The sequence below is a fragment of the Sphaeramia orbicularis genome, chromosome 3 (assembly GCF_902148855.1).
Source record: "Sphaeramia orbicularis chromosome 3, fSphaOr1.1, whole genome shotgun sequence".
Lineage (NCBI taxonomy): Eukaryota > Metazoa > Chordata > Actinopteri > Kurtiformes > Apogonidae > Sphaeramia > Sphaeramia orbicularis.
In genome coordinates this window covers 39145094-39154144 of record NC_043959.1, presented here as the reverse complement: position 1 = coordinate 39154144, position 9051 = coordinate 39145094, and positions in this window count along the sequence as shown.

The following is a 9051-nucleotide window of genomic DNA, read 5'->3' as shown; positions in this document are numbered from 1 at the left end:
TGACACTGATACACATGTTATCCAGACTACTGGGTCCCCCCACTCGACATGGCTCCTCTAAAACATTTCTGACAGCGTCAAAGACCCAGACATCCTGTGGGTAAATTACAACAGATTTCAGATGAGAAAGAAGACTAAGAAAATGCAATGCTTCTATGTCTCAGCCTATTCTTCACTGTCTATGCTAGATTTGGAATAAATATACCTTCATAGATCTGTAAATTTTTAGTTTCTCCTCAGTGAGAAGTGAGCACATGAACAAAAGGTAAATGTTCAGAGTGGAATCAGTGTGTGGGTCATTTTCACCATGCCCCTTTGCATCTTCATGTAGAGTTTTTTTTTTTTTTTTTTTTTAATTTTTTTATTAGAGATACTAATTAGAGGAATAAAATAGAATAGAAATAGGGGAGAGAAAAAACCTCAACATATTGTAAATAGCTAGCAGGTGTGTCTATTTGTGTCTTGGTAAGTAGTGATTACTAATGTTAATTATAATCCTTAGAGTTGTAGATCCTCAGAAAACCTCTATATGCTTTTTGTTAGAGGATTGATCACATTCTTTGATATTATTAGTCAAATAACAGGAACTAAAAAAAGTTATAATCCCAGATCAAAAAATTTCTCTCAGTTAAAACACATTACAATACACTGATGAGATGTTTAGTTTAGTTTATTTTTTTTTATTTTTTTTTATTTTTTTTTATCTCTGGCATGAAAAAAAAAAAAAAAGAAAATTTGTTAAGTTTCGTGAGTTTTTATAATGAGAACAATTAATGTGAACCCTTCAAAGAACTAAACAGCCAACCAAAAGCATCTACTCAGCTAAAATGTTTAATAACTTTGGATCCACTAATCCTGTCAACACTTTGAAATAATTCACATAAAATCCAGTTTCTCAGCCACAATTCTGTCCGTGTTGCCATGGTAACGTTACGTGACGCTTGTCTATACGTTCACGTAACCGGAAGAACATCAGTTAACAGCTCAATATAACTACTTTTCAGAAAGCAGAACACAATTTACACCAAAAACACTTAAACAGGCAAATATCCAAAACAAGCCATCAGTGCGAGACCAGTTTATGTCATGAATTATTGAATAAAACGAAAAATTAATGTGACAAAGTTTGCACCTCTAAGTTAACACTAAGTAGATTCAGCAGTACAAGAATTATCTTAGCGATGTAACAAGACAAAGAAGAGCAAAAAAATAAAGCTTACATAGCAATTATTTCGAATTTTATCTTACCTTTGCTGTTTTCTGACGTTTTTATATATGAAACTTGAGCTAATGGTTACTCCATTGTTTTGTGTTACATTGAAATAGTTCCTACTAGAAACAAATGGCCCAGGGTTAAACAGCTTTTAATGAGTACTGAAAAAGTCATTTAATTCTTCAATTTTCTCTGTTTTGATATGGTAACCTTTGAATTTACTCTGAGCTTTTATTAGTTCTAAACAATACAACATGCAGAGGATAATATTGTAATAAAATCATTTAGAAAAGGTTAGATGTAGAGAAAAAATGAATTCAGAAACTGCCACAAAAATAATTCTAGGTCTATAAGGGTTAAATAATATGCAATTTCTTAGCTGTGATTCCATTAAAACTTAGCTTTAGATCAGAAGTTTGATCTGTCTTGAAGATATGAGGCTACAGCCAGAAGCTAGATAATCAATCTATAAGAAACAAACCAACTAACACCCCTAAAGCCCACTAATTAACACATTTTATCACATAATTATATCAGTGTATTTGCTTTACAAGGGGTATGTGCCAGATAAAGATTTAGTCAGTATATAATGTTCTGCTTGTTGTCGGGAAACAAGACTTCTGAAGCAAGAAATAATACACTGACGTTTTCCAAAAAGCAAAACAATTCCTGTAACAGCAAAGTGACTTCCACATTGTCTTGTTTGGATAACACCAGAAGGTTGCGCCTGTGGCCCCAGCTGGACTTTGATATTTGTGTTGAACAAACTCAAACAAAATACACAAATCAGCAGCTCCCAAAAACAATTGGCATCATGCAGCAAAAATTCCTATCCTAGATCATCTTTACATGTGCATGATGAGAGGAATAGAGAATATCCAGCCAACGACTAAGGAGGGGTCACCCAGCTGTCTGGAATGAGGCCACGTTAGTCAACTACAGAGAGGGAGTGCTGCTGCCACCAGCCTGTGAAATCACCGATCTGATGATGGGAGTCATCCCCTGACAGCACAGGAAACTGTGACAGCGGAGGTTGGAGAATGAGTCTGGTGAAATATGGGCCTGTCAGAGGGGAGAGAGGCTGAGCACAGTGGCACAGGGTCGCCGCTCCCTGTGGCTGACTTCATCATTGATACTCTCCATGGAGCCGATGGGTGGGAGGGGGGAGGGGGGAAGGGGGAGGGGCTGGAAGCCTATCTTCCTTCTACAAGATCTACTCATTTGTTCCAATTGCCTGAGACTATAAACACGAATATCCCAACTTCAATTTCTAGCTTTCATGAAAGGAAAGCCTTAATGAGAATTTATTGCCCTGGTGCTGTAACCATGTGGACTCCCAGGGATGCTGCAGGAATTGTCCATTTGCATACACCTTTAAATTGATGAGTTTAGAAAATGAGGGAACTAAGTTGTAGAGGGCTTTTTATTTTATTTTTTTGCATCAGACACCGAAGACAAGGCAGATGTTTCAGTGATGATGCAGAAGGTTTTTCCATCGACAGGCAGTGTATCCATGTACGACCCAAGTAGGTCTCTATGACACAAGTTGCTCTCTACTACAACGCCCATCACTTTTCATGTGGAGTAGCACTACAAAAAGCGAAATGTTTGTTAACTCGGATATATATGGTGGAGTCAGCTCTGCTTAAAGTGTGTGCAGGATGAGCTATTATCAAAACAAATGAGCCAGCAACTGCAGCTGCATGTAAATCAGAACACTGTTTTTCCCTCACTATTTAAACGTCCTCAGCCATTCAGTATCTCCCTGCCAGTGGTTTTTCATCTGCCTCTATTCTTCCTTTACAAAGCCAGCCTTTCCTCTTACCTTTCCCATGCAGCAATGTGTTTATCCCTACGGAAATGAAGATTTCTTCACATCTTTATTCATTTAATTAGGTCACAAAGCGGAGCTAGAGCCAGAAGATGAATTACCTGTGGCCTTGATATTGTGCCACAGAATCTCTACACAGTAGACTCTGCAGAAATTAGACCTCAAGTCTGGAGGTGGGCTTTCTGGCACTGCCGACTCATAGACTAGCCCCTATTCTCTGTTTCCACTAAATTCAATTATCCTCACGTAAACCTGCTTAAGTGAAGAATGGAAGTATCAGGTGATGTCATTTAGTCCAGTCACATTTGAAGCCAAATGGTCGACCAAAGATGGAGTGGGTTGAGCCATTAGAGGCCCACGTCGTGTTCCTGAGACCATGGTAGTTCTGCTGGATCAACAAGATGAACTTTCTGACAAAGATAATACTTGGAAAAGTTTTTAGAAATGATTTGCTTCAGACATTAAATATGCTTAATATCAAATACTTAACAAATACAATAAGTAGTGGCTGGCTAATATTATCAAGATAGACACAGGTTTATGTACATTTATATAACTGCACTAGAAGGAATCTGAAAAATGAATCTATTCTTATGAACAGAAATACTCTGAAGTGTAAAAGGTAGCTCAGATACAAATATTACTTGCAGGTAAAACCCATCCTCTCAATGGTTTGTGAAATTTCAGGTCAATTTGTTCTCAGTTTATCTATATTAGTGATAAAAAATTGTTTTACTAATCTAATTTTATTCTCTAAAGGGATAGGACTAAATAAGTATATACTTCCTCCCACTCCTTTTCCAATACGTATAGAGTCTGTATTTTTTATTTTCCATTTGTGTTATATTTCTATTTTCGTCGTTGACTGATGGAGTTGTCCTGCCTCCTACATGTTTGAAATAAATTACTAATTTACAAATTAGAGCAGCATTGTGGTGCAGTGGTTAGCACTATCGCCTCAGGGTTCAGCTCCAGCACTGACCGGTGTGGACCTTTCTGTATGGAGTTTGCATGATCTCTTGGCAACTGCGTGGGGTTCTCTATGGGTACTCCGGCTTCCTCCCATCATTGAAAGACATGCACTTAATAGGTTCACCCTGTAAAGCCTGAACCATTATGTCACTGACAGAAAATTCCAGTTCTTTGAAACTGGAGCCTTTATTGGTCCTTCTGAACAACCAAAAAAATTTGTTTTCAAATATCAGTTTCCATGTATGAGTTTCACATTTGTATCGTATTTGATACATTGGGTCTCAATGCTAAAATATTATTATTGAGCAAACAAATACATAACATAAGACAAACATGTCTAACAAATTGGTAATTCCTTTTCAAAACTGGCAAAGTTCTGCCTCCTGACAGTCTTGTAGTGTCACTGGAGAGGCCTCTGGTGAACGAATTCCTCCCCCCGGTGGATTATCTGTGTATTGCATATGTCTAATTGTATACATCAGGTTTTTCAAGAAAAAAAAAAAAATCACACTGATCATATTGAGGGCTTCAAAACTCATGTATCAAATATTATAAGTTTGGCGTTATAGGGTTAATAGGTCAATTGCTGTGAATGTGAGAATGAATGATTGTTCACCTGTATATGCCAACTCTGGGTCCAGCACCCCGTAACCTTCACAAGGATTAAGAGGCTAAGAAAATGGATGGATGGATTGAATTACAAATTACTAAAATAGTTACACCACTGTAGCTTACAATTATCAAGATTTTAAACTTGCACCTACCATAATTGCCTTGTTCTTAAAGACTTTTAACTCATAAAGACTCAAACAGCCACCAGTGACCATAAGAATCTCCTGATCTAAACTGTGTGATTCCTGTTGATCCACTATCAATACATGTAAATAATTGGTGTAAAATACAGTTTGTCATCATTTCATGGTCATCAGATACGACTCATTTGGACGTTCAGAGACTCCGTAGTGAACGTGGAAACACCGCCATCTTCTGCAACACTGATTCACCAGTAAAACCCATGGAGTTTGATAAATGACAGTGGATGGAGACGCTTGTTTTTATGTTTAGTTAATGATATCTTTGCTGAAAAAGTCAGTTTTTCTATGTTTTTGATATAATAACCTTTGAGTTTACTCTGAGTTTTCATGAAGATCTACATGATCAGTGCATTAAATGTAGGAAAATAAATTATTTACACTGAAAGTGCTAAAAACAGAGGATAATATTATAAAAAAAATGATGATAAATCAAATAAGAGAGATTAAATACGGAGAAAAAGTACCACTGGGTCTCTCTTGGTTAAGACAGGCCAAATATCAACTTTTATTTATGTATTAGGTCGATTCTTAATTTTCTAATGGGGAGGTTGGATTGGAGGTAAAGAGGAGAGTGCAGGCAGGATGGAATGGGTGGAGAAAGGGTGATGTGTAACAAAAGAGCAAGAATTAAAAGAAAAGTTCCACAGGACGGTAGTGAGACCAGAGATGCCGTACGGTTTAGAGACAGCTGCACTGACCAAAAAAGAGGCAGAGCTAAAGATGTTGAGATGTTCTTTGAGAGTGACAAATAAGGACAGGATTAGGAATGAGCACATCAGAGGGACAGCTCAGGTTGGACGTTTTGGGGACAGATTGAGAGAGGCCAGACTGTGATGGTGCGGACATGTGCAGAGGACGGAGAGTGAATGCATTGGTAGAAGGATGATGAAGATGAAGTTACAAGGCAGGAGGTTATGATGAAGACCAAAGAGGAGATTTATGGATGTGGTGAAAGGAGGACATGTAGGTGGTTGGTGTAAAAGAAGAAGATGTAGGGGTCAGGGTCAGATGGGAGCAGATGATTTGCTGTGGCGATCCCTGAAGGGAGAAACTGAAAGTAGTAGTAGCAGGTAGATTCATAACTAAATAAAACACATAAATTTGTACAAAACATGGTAAAACACAAAATAGTAATTCAACCATCTTGATTTGACCCCACTGTTAACTAATGGCCGTAAACGAGGATGATGCTAATGCTAATGATGCTAATGATAATATGTATAATTTCATGGGAATAAAAGGGAGTATGGATTCGCAGAACTCTATTATCAAAGTATTACAGTAATGTTTTATAAGTAGCATATGGGTGCTTCTGTGAAACTGGTACCCAAAAACAGGACATGGGGGCTAAAAATTCAGACAATATGTAGACTAATGTTATGAAGCAAGTTTGGAAGCACTTTGGGTTTATTTTAAAATAAGTTGTTACTGAGATAAAATAAACAATTTTTCAGATAAAGCATATTTTTATTCAAAAATCTGCATGTACCATGGTAAGAAGGACATGAAAATTACACGCTACTATTTTTTCAAATTTCTTTTTATCTTTTCTCTCACAGGTACATTTTGGGAATCAAACTAATTATGCAAGGCAGAGTGTTTCACAAAAATGGCTGCTGTTGCAAAATCACACATGATTTATTTGTGTTTAAATGGGCAGGTTCCGCATGCAAAGGCAGTGGACACGATGGGTTACACGCGAAACCTGGAATGAGAGTGAGATTCATGAAAAACCCACAAGTCTAGATTACAAAAAACACTAGGGTCATCAAATTTAACTCTGTGTCTTTATTTATAGCGGTATATAAGATCATTTCAAGCCATGTTTTCAAGATAAAATGTACTGACACCTAGGTAGCTTTTCCTGTCCCAATTTTGGTCCTATTTTTGGCCCCAATATTTTATTAAAAATTCATTAATTTTCGGATGACTCAGAGGAAGAGTGTAATTTTTTTTTTTTTTTACATTTATCTGAGATCATCATTAGGTACATCCTGGGGGGATATATGTTGAAATGTATTTTATTATTGGGTCTAAAAACCTGGTAAAGTGCCAAAACAGATACCAAAATGAACCCAGTTTCATAGAAGCACCCAAATAAGTAATATTGTAGAGTATTTTGTAGTAGCGAAATGGCATTTTCATAGTATGTGGCATAAACTCTAATGATGGCTGAGCTACAGTCCAGCAGGTGTAGGAGATGGACAAAACCCCATCTCTACTGCTGCTGCTGCTGCTACCGTTAGTGAAAGGAGGCACAATTGCAAACACAATACCCAGCCTCTTTTGGTCATGAGTGACAATCTAAAACCCTGGAAAAGGTGTTTCCTCATGTTTTCCATTTTCAGCATCAGCAGCCTTACACTCATGGCTTCCATTCCCATGGGGGGTTTGTGTATTCAATGACGTCTCGCCACTGAGAATGCTGGAAGATCTAATCAGTCCTGCTTCACTTCACTTGATCTGTTTCCTCAATTAGGTTGTAAGCTTGCAGCTGCAAAATTCTTGTTGCTTTACATAGGTTTCCTAGTAAAGTAAATGTGGCTTGTTGTAAAGGGAAATATTTGTCTTGGGGGGGGGGGGGGGGGGTATAGTTACTTCTACAGATCATCTGCTTATCAACCATCACACAACATTTACTGCCAAAGCGGAGTATTTACATGTGTAATGGATTTGCTCTTATCGTGGTGAAACTTGATCAGGGTGCTGTCCAGAATCTCACCCTTTTCTCAGGATAATACTAAAATATTCTGCTACGTGGTCAGACTTTATGTTTTGAATGGAACATGGAAAATTACATGTATTTCACTTCATTATTAATGAAATAGTTGTAAAATCTTGTACTTTTCAGCTTGGGAGTTTGAGTTTTCATACATATACTGTGACTTATCCACTAAATGTTTTATATTTAACTCCTGCCTTGACAAAAGACGTTCCATCAGCTGATCACTATCATTTGACATTTACAGTCACCAGATGAGGCGGCCTGCCTAATATCTGTTCTGACCCCTCATTTAACATTTCTACCCCTACACTCTACCCTGCTTTTACTACATGCTGCTAGTTGTGCTAATTTGTCCCTGCAGCTCCCTCCTGTTCTAGTTTCTTCTGTAACTACCATGCTTGCGTTGCCATCTCTGGCACTGTGCATCATGTATATTCCATATCTCAGTGATACAGTATGTGCCCGCTGGATTTTGTTCTGCACACGCCTTAGGGTATTTTTCTGTGCTCCACTCAGAATTGCACATTATTTGGATGCATTTGGGGTAGACCCTCTAGCATTTCTGATAAATACAACTGCATATTCAAATTAAGCAGAAAAACAGTATCCTAATTCTACATTTGTCTAAATCCGTGCTTTGACAGCCAGTGCAGACACTGCTTTTGGGATTTTACTGCAGTATGCCCTCGTCATTACCTGTAACAGGAACATGTAACTGTAAAAGAGTGTGTTGTGCACTGCTGCCGTCTACCACTGGGAATATAAGCTTTCATTTAAGCTACTTAAGTAGCAGCTGCATGAGAATATGTAGAAGTCTGAAAAAAGGAAATGTGGGTTTTCAACAGAACAGGCAGAGTCTGTCCTGTTAGTGCATCATTTGGCTTCACTTTTCCTCATTATGAATTATCCATATGTCTCCAACACATACACAAACAACCACAGAGCTATACACAGACACAAACACATGCAGTCAGAATCTAGTAGTGTCAGCACATACTCCAGCACTTTCACCCAACAACATAATGTGGCATTGAGTGCTGGAATGGGGTGATTTCGTGTGAACAGCCTGAACAAACAACCCATACCAAGAGGAAGTTCCATCACGGGGTCAGGGTTTTGTTAGGACAGGCCAAATATGAGCGAAAGAACTGCATATCAAAACAACTAGATAATGGATTCCTATTCTTCTGGAAAACGGAAATGCTTTTGTGTTTTCCAAATGTCACACTGAAAACCAGTTACAAGCATAGAGACTATATTTAATACACCTCAATACACTGTTTTTTTTTTTTGTTTTTTTTTGTAAGGCTCAGTTTTTGTTCAGACATTGTTTTGCTTGTTCTGTATTGTTCCCATTTCCTGTTTTTAATGTTGACTCTTATTTGTGCAGCCACTCAATTTTCTATATGTATGCAGGGGATATCAACAAAGATTTTGTCACATTCAGTTGCTCTTCTGTCAAATTTGAAGTGCATTATATATTCAGTCATACACT